This window comes from Tinamus guttatus, unplaced genomic scaffold (assembly GCF_059628265.1).
Source record: "Tinamus guttatus ecotype Peru unplaced genomic scaffold, ASM5962826v1 Tinamus_guttatus_pri_ptg000045l, whole genome shotgun sequence".
In the NCBI taxonomy this organism is placed as follows: Eukaryota; Metazoa; Chordata; class Aves; order Tinamiformes; family Tinamidae; genus Tinamus; species Tinamus guttatus.
The window spans coordinates 3,033,091-3,054,421 of NW_028288579.1; positions in this window are offsets into that span (position 1 = coordinate 3,033,091).

Genomic DNA, 21,331 nt, shown 5'->3' on the forward strand with positions numbered 1-21,331 from the left:
ATATCTTTGTAATTTCATCCTGTAAACTAAGCTCATAGCTCTATTATATAGTAAAAATCATGGACTCCAAAGAAATAAAGATTTTATAGCACATTACAGCTTTCCCTGCAACTCATCTCTGCTAGTTGCTCGAAGTTACCTAAGTAGCTGCCTGCCTCTCCTGATCTGACTCACAGGAACTATCAAATGTACTATTTTTTCCCGTGCCAGCACCTCCCGCTATTAGAAAGCTGCCAGTCATTCTTACTTAAGACTGCTTATCTCATCAACATCATTAAAGTAAATTCAGAACATGTATTGCCTCTGTTGTCTTGAAAATTGCCCATGTGGCTTCAAATGCAGCAAACGTCTTTTATAACTGAAGACTTGTCTGTCTTATAACTGATGCTCCAGCTGTATCTGTTGGTGGAATAGAACATAGCACCTTTTTCTCCAAATCTCACTGCACTCCTGTTAAAGACAGGGCTAGGCATTTGGATGCCCAATGGATTTTATTACATCGCAGGGACAGAAGAGAGAGGGAAGGAGCGCGGATGACATTTCACCTGCAAACCCCTCTGTCCCCCAGCGACCGAGGCATGTCTGCTTCCCCCACCTTACACGTGCTGCTTCCCCCTTCCTCCCTGTATCAAAGTCCAATTTCCCACGCTGTTTCAGATGCTTTTGTGCAACTACCCCATTATCCTATACGCATGACTATTCCTCCTAAGACAGAAATGCTGATTTTTGCAAGTCAGCACTCATATGTACACACACATATCTTAGTTTCATATATATATATATACACATCTATATACAAAAATCTTTTATATTATTGCAGTCAAATTACGAAAAACAGGTCAACAGTATTGTTATTTAAACAGTATACAAAAAGGAAACATGCATCTTACAGAAAAATTATACATATACACACACATAATACTAAAGCTATTAAAAATGATTGGTTGGCATGTTCCCTGAAGGCCTTTTTGAAAAGGTTACAGGTTATTTTTGCACATCTCTACAGTAAGAAGATCAAAAAGTGTAAATAACTTGTAGATACTTTTTCTATGGTTCTCTTCAGCAACAGGATGGTTCTCTACTGCTGAAGGCATCAGATATTTTTAATAACAACACATGGAGAGGGACCACATGTATTCATAGTATTGAGCTTAATTAAGTTTAAAACCTCAGTGATGAGTCTATAATTTAGCTTTTAAAAATAAACAAACAACACGTAGAACTTGTTTTACTGTATATGGACTGAACTTCAGTTTTGCTAATGTAAATGAGAACTTTAAAAGCACTATACTGTATTTTCTCAATTGAATTACACTTACAGGCTTTCGCAGAGAGGGTAAGATTGCCCCCTTTTGGAATTTTCAAGCTTAACAGTCAAAATAAAGAATTAAGTGCAAAACATTCCTATATCTCTACTCAAGATATGCATCTCATCAAGGATTATTTGTGTTTCATACTGTTGTATTCTACTGTTATTTTGCATGTGGCTTCACATTCCTTACTGAAGTAATAGACATGAAAGAATTCAATTGCTCTTGCCAGCAACCACAAAGGCACAAAGTCTGAAGTCAGCTAAAGGTAAACATATGGAGGCCACCAAGGAATGCAGTTGTAAAAAGGAGCATATGACTTAGTTCTCCCCTCTCTGTTTGGAGAACAATTATATTGAAAAGTCATTTCAGAGACAGTAATCTATAAATTACTGTCTACCATAATGTGGCATCATTCTCTGATAAGATTCAGGGGAAAAAAAAAGGCTATTTTAAGTAGGAGCTGAAACAACTGAAATTCTGAAAAGAATCATGAACATTCTTTTGGTTTCAGATTTAGCTTTATAACAAAAATACCCCTGGTATATTGAAGTGGTCATTGATTTTTTTTTTAACTGACTTGGCAACTGTAACACATGAATGATGGTGTTTAAGTCCAAGTAATTTCTCTAAATCTACTAGAATTTTACTGAGATATTCATAACCACAGTGAAAAAATACAGAGTAAACTAGGAATCTATAAATCAGTATTTTCCTGAGAAGCTTACTTTTATTATTAGAGTGCCATAATGCCAACAATACCTGTAATTCTTTTTGTTAATAAAAACAATGCAACTTAGGCCTTATTAAGCAGTTACAAATTAGCAATATTTTTATAATAAAGCACCACTGGTCCATTGTTTGACAATGATCTTCTTGTGACAACTAATATTTGAACTAATCTTTTCTAATTGGTTACACAGCACGGTCTGTGTTGGTCACAGAACCGAAGGCATCATGTGGACTCAATTTCCATTCCGAGTTTGTTCCACACTACTCGGCCACAGCGGCTCTAGATCTGCGTTTCGTACTCACATCAGTGTGGCTGAGGTTCTGCCGCTGTCTGAAGACCAGAGAAATAATTTCATTTAAAAAGACTTATTTTCTCTGTTGTCATTCTTCTTCCCCAATTTGTCCTCACCAGCCTCTCCTCCATCCTCCTAGGCACACTTTTATAAGGCTTAGGTGGACAAACTCTTTAATCTTGTCCAGGTTTTCCTTTTAGCTGTATTTAAAAAGGTTAGCTTTAATAAATGGCTTCAGCAAGCCTAACTGTACAAACATTTAGGCACGTGTTTAAGACTAAGCTGATGAATAGCCTCGGTTTTATCACTGTTTTCAAGACTGGAACAATAAGTTATTTTGAGTGCTTCACAGCTTTTGAAAGGATATTTTCAAAGCTATTATTACCAAATCCTACTCATTTCAACAGCCATCTGTTGCCTCAAAAATCTGTAAAAAGTTTAACCTATTAGAATGTATTCATGTGTCTTCAGCTGGAGGTAATTTTTCAAATAATTCAAGAGCCATCCTACAGGAGGAGACATGGCATGATCCACAAATGGAGACAGATTGATAGCCTGATGCAGAACAGTTAGAAATCAGAGAGCATCAGTGAGAGCTACTCTATGTATCTCATCATAGCTGGACTAAGACTTCTGTTCAAGCAAACTAAGAGCAGACAGTCAATAAACCACACCAAATCCACATGAAAACACAGAATTCAAGCTGTGCAATTCTGCTGAAGAACTCTTTGCCTGCAGTTCTGTACTCAGTATTAAATAACCACACCATACATCTGTTTCAGCCTCAAACTCTAAGGAATGTAGCAGTTGCTCTGCCATCTTCATAGAATCACAGTTACAGCAGCGAAGGGTGTTGTCTTCCAATAACTGAAGTATGGTTTAGCCAGCTAAAGCCATACCATGTGGTAACACAGGTTTATGTATTATGTATTTTTATTTATGTAAATAGCATGCTTCCACATCAGCATTTATTTTATACCATGAACAAAATACCATGGAACAGAATACTTTTGAACCTTAAAAAAATCATTGTGCCAAAAGACTTCAACGCAAATATACTAGGAACAGAGAAATAGGGCACATTACTATTTTATTTTAAAATGTTAACTTTTCTTTCCTAATTCTCTTTTAATTTTTTAGGTATCAAACTTTAATGAAGATCATTATCATTTACGTGTGTTTTATCTTTGCTTCACAGTAAACTGTCTAGCACCATACTACTTCTACTGCTAGTGATACCTCATTACCCTTCTGAGGAAAAAACAAATGCCAGTGTAATAAAGTTAATATGAAATCCACAGAACTGGGTGAATGCAGTCTATCCCCTGAGGACATATGTTTTCTATCAAAAGAACTGTTTTGAGCTGCTGCATTACAGACAGGCAGCTCACCTGCCTGTTTACATATCACACTTACTCCCAAGCAACATAGAATTTTTAACATACTAGCTCTACCTTTTTAGTTAGGTCCAGTCTCTGGGACTTTGCCATAAGCACTTCAACAGAGCTGATCAGTTCTGAAAAGCATCATGAGCTAATACCGAATGATCTTGTTCCACTGATTTCGGTGTTCGTGTACCAATTCTCACAAATATTAAATTCATGGGTTTCAATCTCCTAAAACAGGCAAGCTAAATTCGAGCTGAGGGAGCACTAATGCTAACATTTTAAAACTCACATTCATATTTATTGATAAAGTTCACATCACTCCTTCTTCCAATACTTGTTTAATATGGCAGAAACCCACCTTGCTAAGCTTTTAACTTTATAGATTCTAAATGATTCTAAATAAATCTAGCCATTGGTATTTTTGCCATGCAAGTATTGAAGGATGCAGAGGAGTTTTTTTCATTTTAAAATGTGACAGCTGCAGGAGTACTCAAAATAAATTGTCCTATCGAGACTTCTCTTGGGCTATTTAGAATACTTTTCAGACAAAACTGAATCCTCTGCAGATAAAGTTATCAGACACAGTCCATCTGTAAGACCTGCATTTGTGCAGTATAAACAGAATCTGAATGACAGTATTTGCAAGCTAAAAAGATGTCAGAAAAAGGAAAGTTAACAGAAGCTCCTGCTACAAAAGCAAGAATGTGACGTTTAAGCTAAAAGACTCCAATTTAACTTCCCACGCACATGTACAGAAAACGATACTGGGGCTGGGACAACCTGACAGGCCGGATAACTGGGAAGGGGCAGGTCTGTTTTAGCTGATGGTCATGCTAAACAACTGCAAGTCACATGCAATCACACACCATACAATGAAAGAGTAAGTTAGGTTGGAATGGACCACTGGAGATCATACAGTCCATCCCACAAAGACATGAATACTTCTGAACTTTCAAGATACACGAGTAATGCAATTACATTCAGACAGCAAATCTGAAGCAAAGGTGGGATAACCCTTAAGATACATTTGTTAACCAAGATTCAGGTAATGCAGTAGTTACCAAAAAAACTAAATGCATCTAAACGAAGCATTATGAAGTTGGAAGTCCCACAGGACACAGCAGCTATGCAGTTTGCCTGATTTTCTACCAAGTTAAATTGAGTATTTTTGAAACTTGAGAAGTATTAATAATTTCAATTAAAGCTCTATAAGAAGAAAAACTTGTCTTCAGATTTTTTTTTCAGCTGCATTCATAGCGTAAAAAGTACCATCACATAAAATGCACCAAGCTATTCCTCGGCATCAGGATGAACAGCAGTGTAACTTTCCAGACTCTTTGCCCAAGTTGTTTCAGGACCTATATAGTTCAGTGGAAGAAAAGTCAGAGCTTAAGTTGAATTATGCCCCTGCTGCTTTCAAAAGACTTAAAACAGTTACCTAGCCTGTAGCCAGTGTGTCATGCATTCCAGTTCAGAATGTGAGAAAGTCTTTAGTGCCACGGCAAGGCTTTTTACCTCGTTTTCCATTCCGTGCCATAGCGTTAATCATAAGGAAGGAATGCACACTCCAATCATGCTAATTAGTTTACTAAATATGACTAAGGAGATCACTTTAATGTGTCCTCAAAGATCTTGAAAGCAGTTTTATGAAAAGAAGCACTTCTTTTTTTTCCTTTGCTGACACATTCATTGGACCATAAGGCTGTCATTAAGTAGACTGTAGTTATCTTGACATCTATCAAAGAGGAATCCTACAGCAAAACATACAGCCTTTATATAATAATCACAATTTTTGTTTTGTAGCCACTGAAAAATGCCACACAGGTGTAAGGATAGCGGCGGAAGAAAACTCAAGTCTCTCAGAAAACTTCAACTTATTTGTAGGGCATAATTCAAAGAGCACGAACCAGTGCTCTAGATCTGCACACCCCAAGTGGTAAGTTGTTGGGGAAACCAGTAACCAGCTGCTCATGACCAGATGAATCCAGAAAAGCATGTTTTTCTACAGATAGGGTCTGCAATATAATTCTGCACAAAGGATCATAAACAAGTCTGCACTGAGCTCTACGTAGTTCTAGATTAACTAATTCTAACAGGCCTAAGCATAGTAAACTTTCCTCAGCAGAGGAGAGAAGTTAAGTACTGTATGAGCAGTGTCTGGGTCATAGGCCATGATCTTGGCTAGGAATTCTTGGTCCTACTGCAATTCAACTAACGTTGCAACTATGCAACTGAGGCAGTTGTGTCTTTTAGGCTAATCACAAATTTACCAAATTGTAAGTAACACAAGAGTTTCAAGTGCCTACAAAATTCGGATGTTTAACCTCTGACGTACAGTCAGATGCCACAGTCGTAGGGCACAGGCATTTTGTGCAGCACCTCCTTCGAGTGTCCTTGCTGTCAATCACGGCAAACTCAAATCTCTCCCATGTCAACGCTGTCCAAATACCCTACCTTAGGCCACACAAGTATATTCTCTTCACGCTACCCTTTGGACAATTTTTTTTTTTTTTTTTTTAGCAAAACCACGGGACTGATTACATAACTCCTAATCCCAGAGGTAGTGTAGTCCTCATTAGCCTTAGGACATGCAGTCTGTGCTCAAGTTTGCAACATGATTAAACTGTGACCAGTTTTTTTTTAAAAAAGGACATGGGTACCTTAAAAGAAGCATTTATAAATGAGCTTTAACGCATAGGCTTTTTACACTGAATGCAGTTTTTTAACCACTTCTGATACTGTATTAACAGCAATGTTTCCCAAAACCAGATCTGAAACCCCAAACAAAATCTAAAACCAAGCTCCAGACATCCACTTAAACCCTTTGATAGTCTTATTTTGATCCTCAAATTTTAAGTGACATAGGAGATCTTTGTATTCAAAAGGCTGAAAAATGTTGCCTTACAAAAGCATGCTCTTATGCACTGCCTTTTCTCAGAAGTAAAAAGTTCTGAGAAAGGAAATGGTAAGTAATATTTTTCAATGATACACTCAGACTGAATCTTTGATCAGTTCTTACTGTTTGACAGCTCTGAATATAAATGAGCACTCAAATATTGGATAACTATTTAATATTGGAGAAACATTTTTTCTTCCTTTTCCTCTTGAGGTTTATTATGTCAGACATAGTAACACTTAGTTTTTAAAACATGTTTTTATATGACAATTCACTTTAGACGATCTTATGTATCAACACTCATGAAGAATCTCCTATTATATATACACTAAAATAGTTCATTCCATAGGTGAATACCTGGATGTCAAATGTAATATTACACACCAGATTTTTTAAACTTAAAATAGCTTTTTAAAAGTTCAATTTCAAAACAGCATTTTGACACTGAAGTCTTACATTCTGTTTGCCTAAGCTCACCAATTGACAAATGGTTTCCAGTTGGTAAATGGTTATTCAACTGAAATAATAAAATTAAAATTTAATTCTATTTCAGAAGGAATAAATTCACAATCAGCATTTTCTGCTTTCTCATTTTCTTCTCATCCGTGGCCAGCCAGACATCAAAACAGCCCTGGGTAGCACTGAGCCACCCAAGAACTGGCTGCTGAAACCATAAGAATGTTCCACCAAGTCTACTGAAAGCACATTCATTTATGCCACAAGCGTACACAAACACATATTTAGAAATATGTTTATCTTGGGAATTGAAGTGATCTCACAGATCCTGAATCCTCAGGAAACTTGAATACTTTATATAATGAATAGATACATAATTTTATTTATTAAGAAGTGATGAGATTTTCATCTTTTCAAAGAGATTGAAACCTAGATCTCACTCATTTGAGGGTTTCACTGTATTCCAGATGCACAATTTCACCTGAATACTGAGAAGCTATTTTATGTTCTCACATACACTGAGCAAACATTGCAGCATTCAGCCCCCCCGCAACAATTTTCCAAAAGTCCAAATAATTTCTTCTAATCCATTTGTCATGACAGTCTTGAAGCTTAGTACCGTTTCTTAATTTCCCTCTGGCTGGAGCTGATTAGTCCCATTCAGAACTGATCCCATAAAGTATTTGGTAGGTAAATACCTAAAATAGGTAAATACCTAAAAAAGGGTACTTTTTTTTTTAATCTGTCAGAAGAAAGCACTCACCTTTTTGCTTCCAATCCTGTTTTTCCTGAGAGTCAAGCTATACAAACTGTTCATAAAACAAGTTTGTCTCTGATATGTCATAAATCTCTATGAATATTGTGCATCACAGGTTGCCAGTTTTAGCACTCTGCTGGCTCATGTGTAGATGCAGGTAGGTTATTGCCATACTCAGAGATAGCAATACAGATAACAGTAGAAGTAACTAATTCCATAAATAGAAATAATGAATACCCAGTCTTAATTATCTTAATATAAAGTGTCCATTAAAATATATCTGTACTGGCCATATCAAAATTCCTGGAAGTAGTTGGAAAATAAGAGAATATCTTTGATATTTCATTCTTTATATGAAATATCCTAACTATTTACAACAAAAAAGATAAAATCCCCTTATGCTTTGTACTGTGCAAGGAAATGCAGCTTTTAGTCTTCAAAACCAAACTTGTGTCCACAAATACACACGTCAAGCTGCTAATCAGACATGACAAATTTACTGTGTAAGAAATTATTCAAAAACACTTACATACAGTGGCTGCTTTTCTTCCCTCTCATCAGATTACCTCTCCTCTCATCATCAGCAGTTTTCACTTCTGCTGCTATTCAAGCCTCAGCTGAAACAAGGCTCCCTATGCATTTCCTCAGGGCTGCTTTGTCTGCAATTCTCCAGATGAACACTGTTCCAATAATTTATATCACTACTGGAGTTCTGTTGCTTCCCTAACACGTCCAATCCATTGGCTCTGTTATCTCCCACTTGCTGAGGCTCTGAGGAAAAGAAACAGTAGATGAGAAACTGACAACTGATAGCACCAACTGAAAAGCAACCTGAGACCATGAAGTAACACATTAGACTGTGATGATATTGTATAACAAACGTATCATCTATCCTCCTGTGGCATTCTGAACCTCAAGGAAAAAGTACAAAATATTGCTAGGCAGCTTGTGAGCACACACCAAAACCAAAAATGATTTTCTAAGCAATTATATGAATATCATGACATTCAAAACATACATTCCTTTAAAAGGATATTTTGTCTCAAAAGACAAAATCCTCAACTTTTCCTTTCCAGAAAGACAAAGGCTGAGATAATCCTGACAGATACTGTGAAACTGCACACAATTATGTTACAGAAAAACCAGCAGTGTAACTATGAAAATAGGCTTTATGGCTTCTATTTAGAGAAAAGGATGTAATTCTAGTATGCTGAGGAAGAGCCATATTTTTAATAGAGGTTCCTAGTTGATATTAGTGCATAAGATCACTTAATGAGAGTAACTTGTAAGGTGAACAAATTAACACACAAATGGTAACATGACCATACAAGCCAAGCTTCCCATCAGAATGAGCAGTCTCCACAAGATTTAGTTATATGAATCATTATGCATTCCCACAGGCCTACTAATTTGTACAGTGGTGAATTTCACCCTGTGTTAAGAGTTCAAAGAAATTTTGTTGGATAGTTATAGTTAAGAAAGTACTCCCAATTGAATCAGGAGTTCAGATAAGAATTTAAATCTCCACTAAAAAATAACCGAAGTACGAACACCTACTAACCACAGAAACTGCCATAACTGTTCCTAATTCAGTGAAAGTCATTTTTAACACAGGACTAAGTTTAACACTTACTTACAGCCTCCTCTGGGATGGTATATAGTGCTGCCAACTCAACACCACTTCTTGACACTTTAAAAGAAAAAAGAAAGGAATGTTAAACATCATTGTAGAAGAAAAGTTTAAGTAAGTGCTTGATTCATTTATCCAAACCAAAGATAACACATCTTTTTAGCAAGAGGGCTCAATCAGTGAGCAAGGATTTTTTACCCTCATCCTCTACAACATGCAGTGGCAAAACCTGATAAATGAAGCATCAGTATTAAACACTTACAGACAGAACACAATGTAAACTTCAGCAACATCATTAAAAAATTTCTGCCAAAATCCTTGCCAGCAAGACAGTGCTCAGATTCCAGAAAGCACTGAGGACACAAAGGTATCACACAGCCAAGCTAGAGGCACTAACTACCTTGACTTCATTCATCTATCTGTGCTGGAAAGTAAGCAATTACGGTTACAGGACTTTAAGTGGGACCTTCCTATGGACAAGGCTAGCCAATAAGGTACTATTCTTATCCTCAGATGTAGACAGCAAGATGGAGGAAAAGGAAAGAGAAGAAAATCTGGCAGAAATTTAATTATACTCATCCCTCCAAGGGAAATAATTAACCAATGCTGTGGCCTACTAGGATCCCCTATTGCAGAAGCACGTTTGAAGGCAGCAACATCTATATCACAAATCTATCCCTACTCCCTCAATTTCTACTCATGACCCAGCCACAGATTTTACACAGATTTTATTTCAGTGTGTGGGCTGCAGGTCTAGTGATACAGGAAACTGCTTTATGATCACAGAAGAGAGCCAAACTCTAGATATCATAATATGTGAAACCCTGCTGCTGAGGAAGAAACACCAGAAAAAAGGGAAAACACTCCAGTTGTCTAGTGAACCAACATTATTAGATCAATAACAAGAGTACCATTAATCTGTCCACTTCATCAGAGGAGTGGGAGATATTCTAGTGAATTCATTTATGGTTATTTGGGGCCTAAACACATTAACCAGATGCATTTTACTAATTACATAGATCACACAGCAGCTCTTAAGGCACTCTAGCAAACTCATTTTGCTGTAAAAGCTTTATTTTACTTACTGTAAGAAAACTGATGGAGGACAAGTCATTTTATAATATATATAAAGCAAATCCTCCTACAGTCAAGCTATTTATACACACCAATAGCATGGCCCTAAACTTGCGAGAGATGCAGCATGCATAGTTAGAAGCAGCACCAGAAAGCAAACTATCTCAGGTAGAAAGCAATAAGCGAAGAGGAGATCGAAGACATAAAGACTTTACTACTTGGTAAGTCTTTCCATTGTGAGAACGAAACAAGCTTTTGAGCCACACACCATAGCGTTCTCCAGATCACGCTCAAAGCCCTGAACCTTGGTCTTGGTCCATCACTGGTGCTCCACATGATTACAGTAGAACTGTAATAAAGGAATCCTTCAGAGCTTCAGAGCTCCAGAAGCATTTCTCAACAACATGCCATTTTGTCAGAAGACTCCTAGGCTGTTTCAATCACTAAGGGCAAGTACTACTGACATCATCATAGAGACAATCATTTTTTTGCAATCTATTTTTAAAAAGATCTATTGCAATCTATTTTTAAATAGATAAAATGAAGTTATTCATTTAGGAGCTAACAAGGCACGTGTGACCTTCAGCCAAAAGGATAAAATAACATTATGAATCATTCTAGCAATAGGCCATAGATAATGTTTTCATAAATGCTGCCTTTCAGCAGTGACTCAAGCCCAGCCTGACTAGGTTTCTAAACCACTTCTGTGACTGAAATTTTGCCTGACAGGAAGTCAATTTAAGGAAAGAACACATAAACAAGCTTTTCTTAAGCAAGCATTAAATACTAACATTATAAAATAAGAAAGATGAAGACTGCTTGTTCAAAGAAGTGACAGCCATGGTGGGTAAGTATTGTAATTCCTGTGACTTGGGCAGCCTTTAAGTTCAGTAATGTACCTTTGACGTGGGAGCAGTTGCCATTTCCAGTGCTGCCTACCAATCTCTGAAGAATGCCTCAATTTTCAGCCCATACTGCAGCAAGGATCCACTACTGGAACAAAGTACTGCAGCACCCAATTTTCTTTGACAATCTTCCAGATGACCCAAGCATCTCCTAACACTTTCCAGTCTAACATGACCCAGAACTAGGCCAGATAACATTTTTTCATTCCTTCCCTAAGTTCACATAAAACCATCTTTTACTTTTCAAACTCGAGCCTCAGCAGACTCCTGGCATCTCCTTGGCTCTCCGAAGTGCCAAGAGAGCCAACTCTTGGCCAACTCTAAAAGCTTTACTAGGACTCAGACAAGAATGAGTCAGCTACTGACACCCAAACAAGGCAATCTTCTACTACACTGATTACATAGGAAGAGTCCGACAAAGTTGGGTTTTCATTTTCAGCCCTTCCTGGAAGCCTACCAGCTGCAGCATGCTCTCTGGAACTCACTTACTAGGTTCCAACACAGACTCATTAGCTCCTTTCATTAATCCTCAAAGCTTAATCCGTCAGGACATACCTAACACCCAAATCTCTTATAAAGAGATTCATAAAATGCATATCAGAACTAGGGAGACAATCAAACCTACAGAGATAAAACACAAATGACCATTTCCCATTTTCTCAGTTGTTGTGCATTTGAGTTTTTTCCAAATGAAGACAAAGTTTTACCACTTTTGATAGATCTCATACACTTGATCAACATCCACAGACTCTTTCACTCATTCAAATGAAAATTAGAAAAGTAAAACATCTGGATATACAGCACACTTATATGTCTAACTCTGACATTGCTCCATAAATCTGATTTGTACAGAGGTGAATATCATTTGCCATGATAACAGCAGCAATCCCTTATTCAGGAGCGTTCTCAACTTTCTGAAATCCGAATCAATCCAATGGAGATATTAGTTATCACCAATAATAGCAATAACAACTTGCATTTAGAATTTCTAATCTTTCCATCAAGAGCAGCATCATTCCATTTTAGAGATGGGAAATCAAGTCCAAAGAAGAGAATTAAGCGAGAGCACTCAACAGCTTCATGGCTTAAGGCAGGGATTGAATCTATGTATCTGCAGCTGCCATCCAGGTCCTTCTTAGCCTGCCCACCTAGAGAGATAAAGACATGAAGCACCGCAGAAGTTACAGATTCATCTTCAGTGGATATTCAAAGCTGCAGCAACCAATAGCTGTGTGTACTTTTGGAAAGCATTCTTACTTGTTCTGAATTATTAACTATGCTGGAGCATCCGATCAAGGCTAGCTATTTTTGGCTTGTATTCACAGCTCCAACTGAGTAGACTCTGGCGAGTACACCTGGCAACACTGGCTCAGAACAAGGCTAACACAGACACATAACACAAACAGGAGGAAAAGGAGAGAGAAGCTGGGTGTTATTGATATAAGATTGTATTTTTATTAGGCTAATAATGTGTCTGCTCATTCCTGTATGTGTATGGAAATCTCATTTCACAATGTCACATTCCCAAAGAGTGCAACTGGCATAACCCAAATAATGCATTTTAAACACAACGTGCATTGCCTTGTCATTTTATAAAGTCTAGCCCACTGCAGAAATAAGACAATTCTACAGAAAGCTACTGGCTTCCCTTCTCATGCCGGTTCAGCCACTCCTCCTATCACGCCAGCCTAATTGCTTTGTTTTTGTAGGCTCCTAGGGAGTACTGTTACTACAAGTTTGGAAAAAAACTAACAACACTGACTGTGCTGACTTTTTCATCAATCACCACCCAACCTGGAAAGTCAGACCTATTAAGTGCCCCTTTTTTGCCAAAACTTAATGAGCCAAAAATAAGTACTGGAGGTTGGAACCACCTCTGTCTCATCTGTACTCAATGCCATAGTCTCTCTGGAGGATGAGAAAAGGAAAAAAATAAAAAGGCAGGAAAAGAACACAAAGATCAGTGATAACTGCAACATTAAATTTTTGCTTCATTATTCTTTCAGCATTAGAAGCTACTAGAGCCATATCAACATCCTGTTGGACGAAATGAAGCTTGGTCATCTTAGGTGCTTTATCGGAACAGTTTCAAACAGACTCAAAATCAAGAACAAATGATTAAAAGTTCCTCTCATTCAGTAGAAGGAAAATGAGTACCCTGATTGCCATTTCTTATATACATGGAATTGATCAAAAAGATTCAGGGATAGTAATGAGCCTCGCACATTGCCTGAATTTCAGAAGCTTTTCCAAGAAACAGCTCCTGAAGTAGTATAAATGAACACTTCCCTTTGACTCTCTCATTTTGTAGATCTTAGTGATTCTAGCACAAGCTGGGACAGGAGATCCTGCAGCTTTAGAAAGGGCCACACCAGACCAAAATTCCTCGAGAAAGTAGCCTCCACTAGTCTCTGACCAGCTATTATTCTTGCAGCCATCAGAAATGATGTAGCCAGGGCAGTTAAGGCCTGTGCTGAGACACTGCTGGTGGTATACGTGTCTGTGTATGGTTAATCTCATCTTGAAAATGGTCCCACCACACTTCATGCTTTACTTTATGGTATTACAGAATTCTAAACTATTCAGAGTATATCTTAAAACCAGCACGCAAGAGGAAGACAGGACTACATCTGCCTTTCCTGAGTACCTTCTAATGGCAAAACTACAGAATAGGAATCTTGACTACTGAGAAGCCAGAGCTATGGTGTTTTGTACAAACCTAAAACGCAACATGCCAGACGTGAGGATGGTAGGGCTTAACTAAGACATTCCATGGACGAAGTTTCAGACATCCCAACAGACACCACAGAATTAAATCTAAATTGCCACTTCTAGTACAAAGCCTTTGCCACTTCTCCATGATTTATTGCACAGATGTTTCTAAATTGCATTGAGTTGAACTGAGTATACAAACTGTCAGCCTTGATGCAATTTTTTAAATAAAAAATGGTCTCTATGTTCTAAGTTAAGCTATTTTGTTAGTTTTAACACAGTAAAAGAATTACAAGTTCATTGAATAGCTTCAGATGCTATTTGCTTGATTTTTGTCTAACTTCACTTAAAAATATTAGCCACTAGTAATTGCAGAATCTCAAAACAAACCTTTTTCCTGTCTGTACTGTGAGAATTCTACCTGAGATGCACTGTAATAAACTGGAGTAGCTGTCTTCCCTAAGAACCTCCGAGTAAAACAGGTGGAAATTCTGGAACACCCATAATGCCAAAAGGTAAGCCAAAGACTTAAAAATACCTTTGACAGGACAGAAACTATCATGAACTGCCTAGATACAGCAGTCTCATGAACAAATCTGAAGATTAAGTCTGATAATTAATTCTAACTTCCAAGGAATCAAGCAAATGGATGGGGATATTGGTGTCTTCTTTTACTATGATAAGCAAGTGAAAGAAAAGCCTTGGAGAACAAATGAAGTTCAGAAGTTTGCATAGATCATGGCAATCAACATACTGAACAACAACATCAAAGTGATTTTGATCTTACATTATCTCTTAAGGCCGTATCAGCCTCTTAAGGCAGCATTATCAGCAGGACTATCACTTATAACTGTCATAGGAGTTTTACAGCAATAACCTTGTCATTCATCCATCATGTCCATCCTGATGTCCCCTTGTTCCACCAAGTAAAGAAATACATTTTTCAATGCCAATGGAATTTCTTTTCTGTATGAGTATTGTTGCAGTGCTTCTACATGGCAGGAAGCTAATTATTATTTTAATTTTATGCTAACTCAAAATGAACAGAAAGTACAGCCTTTTTTTCCCAAACTGGAAATCTAAGTGCAGCTGCTTGCTTGCTCTATTATATTCCTTTCCTAAGCGTAGCTCCTGGCTGCGGATTTAAGCTAGGACAACCATTCTTATACCAAGCCTTTTGTGGAACCGGGCCAAACATTTGTCATCTCCAGAAAGCGAGAATAGAGAATCAAGGCCAAACTGTAATACTTGCTTATAGCTGCAGGACAAGCAAAAAAATTATTAATATGTTCAAGATTTGTAATTGTAATTGTTCAATTGTAAGGGGAAGAGAAAAGTTGGTGGTGTACAAGCGAACACAACATGATCATCTGTTCCTCACAATATGTAAGGAAAAAATAATTTCATTTTTGATTAATGCATTTAACAGAGTGCCTAATTTAATTAAAGTAGGAAACTGAAGGCAAAAACAGAGCAGGGGCTACCAAAAAGGAAAGACTCTGTTTCCATGACAACAGAGTCTCGCACGCTCTCAACACCGCAGCAAAAGGTCCAACAGGGAATCCAAGGGCTGACAGTAGAACACAAGTCAGCTCTACTTCATTACGGAGCTCTTCTCAATACCTTCCTGAAAATTCACTGATACTACAATTGCTACAAGTAAATGTTAAACGTTAAATTAACATCATGACATCATGGCAGAGACACACCCAGATAATTTAGTGATATAATAAACAACTTAATTTTAATAAACACAGGCAATGAAAGAGTTTTATTGCTATGATGAACAATGCATTAGCTTTGGGACTTTGCATCACAAATCTACCTTTACTTATATGAACTGAAGAGCTGGTCCACAGATACCTATCTTATAGGGAAAACTGAAATCCATGGACTCCTTTCAAAAAGTGAATATTAGCAAAACATCAGTTTTATACTGACACATTCCCAGGCTGCTAGTTTTCCAAGGATTATTCCAGGAGTCGTCAGCCTATCCCTTAAAAAAAATTCAAAAAAAAATAAAGACTGGGATTCCATGAACTAAGTTGTTTCTTATGTCTCCAAATAGAGTCTGTTAAGATTCTTCTTATCTCTTTTTGCTTTTGCAGTTTACATATGGTTTATTAAGGTAACGGCAATTCAATGATGGCCAAAATGAAATTACAAGTCCTTTCTTTTTCTTCTAGATGGTGGCAAGCTACTTTTCTTAGAGGAGGCAGATCTCAACATAAAGCTTCACTGGGGAAAAGGAATAGAGGGCATTCTATTGGATTTTTTGGCACGGGCCAAATCCAAATAAAAATGACAAACATCCCAGATTTGCAACTGTATTAATTATTTTCTCAAGATTACTCATGCATATAAAAGCAAGTTTTGTGTACTGAATAGAAAAATTCAACTTACTAAAGCTAGCAGTATAAACAAATTAATCATATTTTATAGTTTAAATTATTAGACTCTAATATGATGACAAACATGAAGAGAAAAAGCTGGGACAACCAGTCAAGTAACTTTGTTCATTCTCTATCATCTGCTTTATTTCTAATAAACCAGCTGTTACCTAAGAGCCTATAGTCTTAATATGCTGGGAATGCAGCAATGGGGTTTCAATGTCAGGGCAGCTGAGTCAAACTGTCACAGCAAAGTAAAATGAGTTTTAATTAAAGTTTTGCTTAGTTTGCAGAGCAGTACCATATCTCATACTGTTCTTCATAAATATTCTATTAAAAGACAAGGTGTGATATCAGAAACTGCCTACATTCATACACTGTTTCATTTCTAACATTCTTACTGAATTATAATTAGTTTTTCTAAAAGATCATGAGAGGTGTTTTAAAGCAAGTATATTTATTTACATAGCAAAACAAAAAAAGCTTTAAAAGAGATTTCACACTTACGTTGAATGAGATTTAACTTCCAGATCCTAATGCATTTTTACAAATGTTTTGTGATTGAACCAACTGAGCACTGCAATTCATGCAAAACAGAACACCCAGGAAAGACCAAAGGCCTTACAAGAGCATTTTCATAAGCAATTCACAGTATTTTAAGGTAAACTTCATTACAGAGCAATGTCTGTCAAACAGGCAAAATTTGCAGGAATAGAGAGTTTTGATAGGTTTAAAACTGGGGGATCTGACCCTTTAGTGTAAGCTGAAATGATAGAAAATGAAAATGAAATGCAGAGGGGAAAAAAAAAGCAGTGAAACAACAACAAAAACAAAACAAAGCAACAACAACAACAACAAAGAACCAGACTATAGAGAGGTATAAAGCTAACTCAGAATGGTCCTGTCAGGGAAGCTGAATCATACTCCTGAAAAACAACCTCATGGCACATAAGGTCAGGCTATTACATAACTTAAAAAACAAAACACTTCTTAGACTTCTTAGGCCAACATCTGGCCCAATGCCCTCTTTAATCCTAGTGCCTTCAGGCTTGAAATTGGTCCTCCAAATTCTAGGTATTTTAAAAACCTATAATCAATCAGTGTTCAATTCAGCAAATAAACTCCTTGATTCTTCCATCTGATTCCCTCTCCCTGTTCCCAACCAAATGCAAACACCAGATCTTGCCCAAAATAACAGATTCCTGACAGGTTTGGTTACATTTTAAGCACTTAATTTTCCCTTCAAGGACCAGATTCTCAGCTGGAATAAAAGTAGGTCCACTAACTTCAGTGGAACAACATATATTTACCTCAGCAAGGACGCAGGGTCCAGCTTTTTAGGGAGATTTTTTTCAACTGCAAGCTGTGTACATATACATGAAAGCTTATGTTGTCATTAACTATGCAATATTTAAGTTCTACATAAGGATGCTCAACAAATTCCTACGAACCCCATGGAGAATTCAGAGAGGTGAGTTAGACATGACATTTCTGCTTGATGATAGGAATGGGCATTTTCTCAAGACAATTTTTTGAACCACTTTTGGAGACCAGCAGTGCTGCTCTACTGCCCAGTGTCTGAGTGCACCAATAAGTTTACACGGTTCCTCAGGAGATAGTCGTACTTTTTCTCCTAAGAGCCCCTCAGAATGATCTGATTTCAGTAAAAGCACAAGTAACATTTCTGGTTTCTTTAGCTTAATGCTATGAAATAGCTAGGAAGAATTCTTGTAACTTACAAATATGACAGAATCTTTCAAAATTCCATTATTGGATGAGAATCCAGAGATCAGAAACATCTTGAAGAGTTAATATCATGAATATGGCAATCATTCTATCACTTAGCCTTTTCTTTTACCACCAACACACCTATATTTCAGTAATTGTATTAGGTGAAGTAGCTTCATTTGAAGCTTTTCTCATTCCAGGTTCAATATCCAACACAAATTAATAAATATGGATTCTTTCATTTAGGTTAAACCAGGCACATTTTGAGCATGCTCTTTTAAAAGATAAGTGCCAAACAAATTTAGTAATCTCTTTATTTTGCTGACATTGGTAAGCATTTCATTCCACTCCACAAACTCCACCTCAGAGAGACAGGTTTTGCAAAAGCTTCGTCTGCGATGCAGTGTAGTCTGCTTCTTGCTGCAGAGGAACACTGCCATCATTATAGCCTGTGATCAAAAAAGGAAACTCTCAAGAAGGAAAAGATAGCAAGCAGGGAGATTGCTAACACTTCCACAAACATACATTTGCTTGTGAAGGCATGCCCTGCTATCCTGTGGTACAGAATTTATCAGAATCAGTAAATCCAGACACCAGGTAATCAAGGAGAGCAAGGTGTACTTGAGCCTCTGAGGTCAATGCAGAACCTTCAGAAGTTAAGAACAAGGCTAGGATAAAAACTTAAATCTATGTTCCAGAGAGTAATTCCCCACACTCTTCTCATGTATTATTATAATTTGTATAAATAGGAAAGAAATGCTAGAGACAGGTACATTTTCAGAGAGGTTTAGAAATAAATATTTGCAAAATCAAAATAGACACATGCACAAACATATGCCTGTGCAGGAGGCAGTCTAGATGGTTTTCTGACCACATACCTTTTAGGCTCATTATCTTGGCAAATACAGCACTGGCATCACTTGAAACAAAATTCTTAAATGTGGCCATCACGTGGCTGAAGTTCAAAACTGCATCTTAAAATTTAACTGTGGCTCTGTCTAAACCAAATAAATGATGCAAAATCAGGCTCTCAAGATGTACTTCTTGGTATGAAAAATATAATCAGTTTTTTATACTAAGTATTTCAGAATTAATTAATCCAATATGCCATTTTTGTGTATCTCAAAAAAAGGTAAATCAACCCTCACATATTGGAGTAGAAGGGCAATTACCTACTAGCGAAAGTATGAAAATAACCTTTCCTAATAGTTCACTGTGGGAATGTTACTCCACTCCCCAAGGTATCCAAACTGTTATACTTACGTTTGGAGTATGGCAGGAAATTTTGGTGTACAAAAAAATAGGAATCATAATATTTCTTACTTTAATTATTTTCAAATTGACTATGAGCTATCCTTACAAGGAGAACAAGCTATCTTATTAAAAGCAACACCAGAAAATAATAAATGGAGCAGAAGCAGGTCTTTTTTAAGGCACTTAACTCTTTCATATTACAAAGAGTTAATTGCTTATGTATCTCTCCATTCCTGGGCCTGAACAACTGCATGCCTCCTGCTGCCAGTCTCTGTCTGGGACAAGTAGTCAAGCTGGGAATCCTCAGACTAATTTCCTTGATCAACAGCATGCTGTAAGAGTGAAGTAAAAATGTTTTGCTACCCTCTTCCAGTTGTTACAGTGAAATAGGCTTTATGTTGTTTCTCCTAAGGTACTCCAAACATGTCTCCAACAGGAATGAGCTCGACCTCCCAACCGCTTGGGATGCCATTCTATTATACATTTGAATAAAATGTGTTGGCGTAAATAAAGAAAATACTCAGGATGCAAGGAACACAGCTGAGCTGACATCCGCAAAAGCCAACCTAATCCCTGATAAAAACCACACCAAATAAGCTCACCTCTGCAACAGCCCTTGGCTTCCAACTGCTCCCAAACAGCACCAGGATTAGCAAAGGTATTTGAATATTCTACCATTGATTAATTCATCGCAAAATTAATAATTAAAATAATCAAATATATTTTTCAAACACCTGTTAAAATAAAGCTGCCATTTGGTTTAATTCACACACACACAAAAATCTATGACTGATTTCCCTTGAATATTAGTATATATGTTGCATGCCTGTCAGAGCAGGAGTCAATCTTGATTTTTTCGAAGTCAAAGCCTTGGATCTCACCACAGAAAAATAATAGTGAAGGCAACAGGAAGCCCGAAGCGACCTATCATACTTTGACTAGTGCCTTATTTTATGAGCCTCCACCACCAAGCTGTGATTTTGTGTAAGAAAACCGCATTTTACGTGAGAATAAGCATCTAAAGAAATGTCAGAAAGCTCATGTTCCCACTCAGCACAGCATCCAGCAAACTCGTCCACCAAACCCAACATCCAAAGCCCCGAAAGGGGAAAAAGGCCTAAAACATTCCACTGCCAATACCCCACCCCACACCCGCCTGGCTGGGGGAAGGCTGCCGCCCTCACAAACCTCGCGGGCCCCTCTCAGATCCACCATCTGCTGTGTTTCAGCAGGTCACAGCTTCACCCCCAGGTTTTCTGGGCGTTTTCACTCTAAAAACCTCCTTGTATTTCTGGGGAGTCGGTCCCCTTTCCTCAAGGGCGCTGCACGCTTTCCCTGAGGGGAGCCTCCACGGAAGCTTCTGGAAGGCGGCAGGGGCTCAAGAAGGGGCTGCAAGAGGGGCTCAGGGCACCACTGACAGGGCAGGGCCTGACAGGAGAGGGGCCCTCCTTTGAGGGGAGAGGAATGGAAACCTTCCTTTGGGGACAGGAGAGGAGCCCAGAGTGCCCCCAGGCCAGACAGCCCCTCAGAGTCACCGCAGCGAGGGTGGCACGAGCCCCTCTCCACGCCACAGGGCTTGCTTGTCACCCTCATCCTGCTGTTAGGGACAGCCCAGACTCACCTCAAAGTAACCTGGCCAATTCAGGCTCTTCTGTGCCTTACAGCAGTGCCATGTAGCCTGCTCTCCTCCCGCCCACGCAGCCGTCAGTCACCTAGAAAGTTCTGGAAGGCTTCACTGATAAGGGGGTTGGGCCTGTCTCAGCTTATGTTTTTCTTTTGGGGTGGGATTTTGCTGCTGTGTTGGTG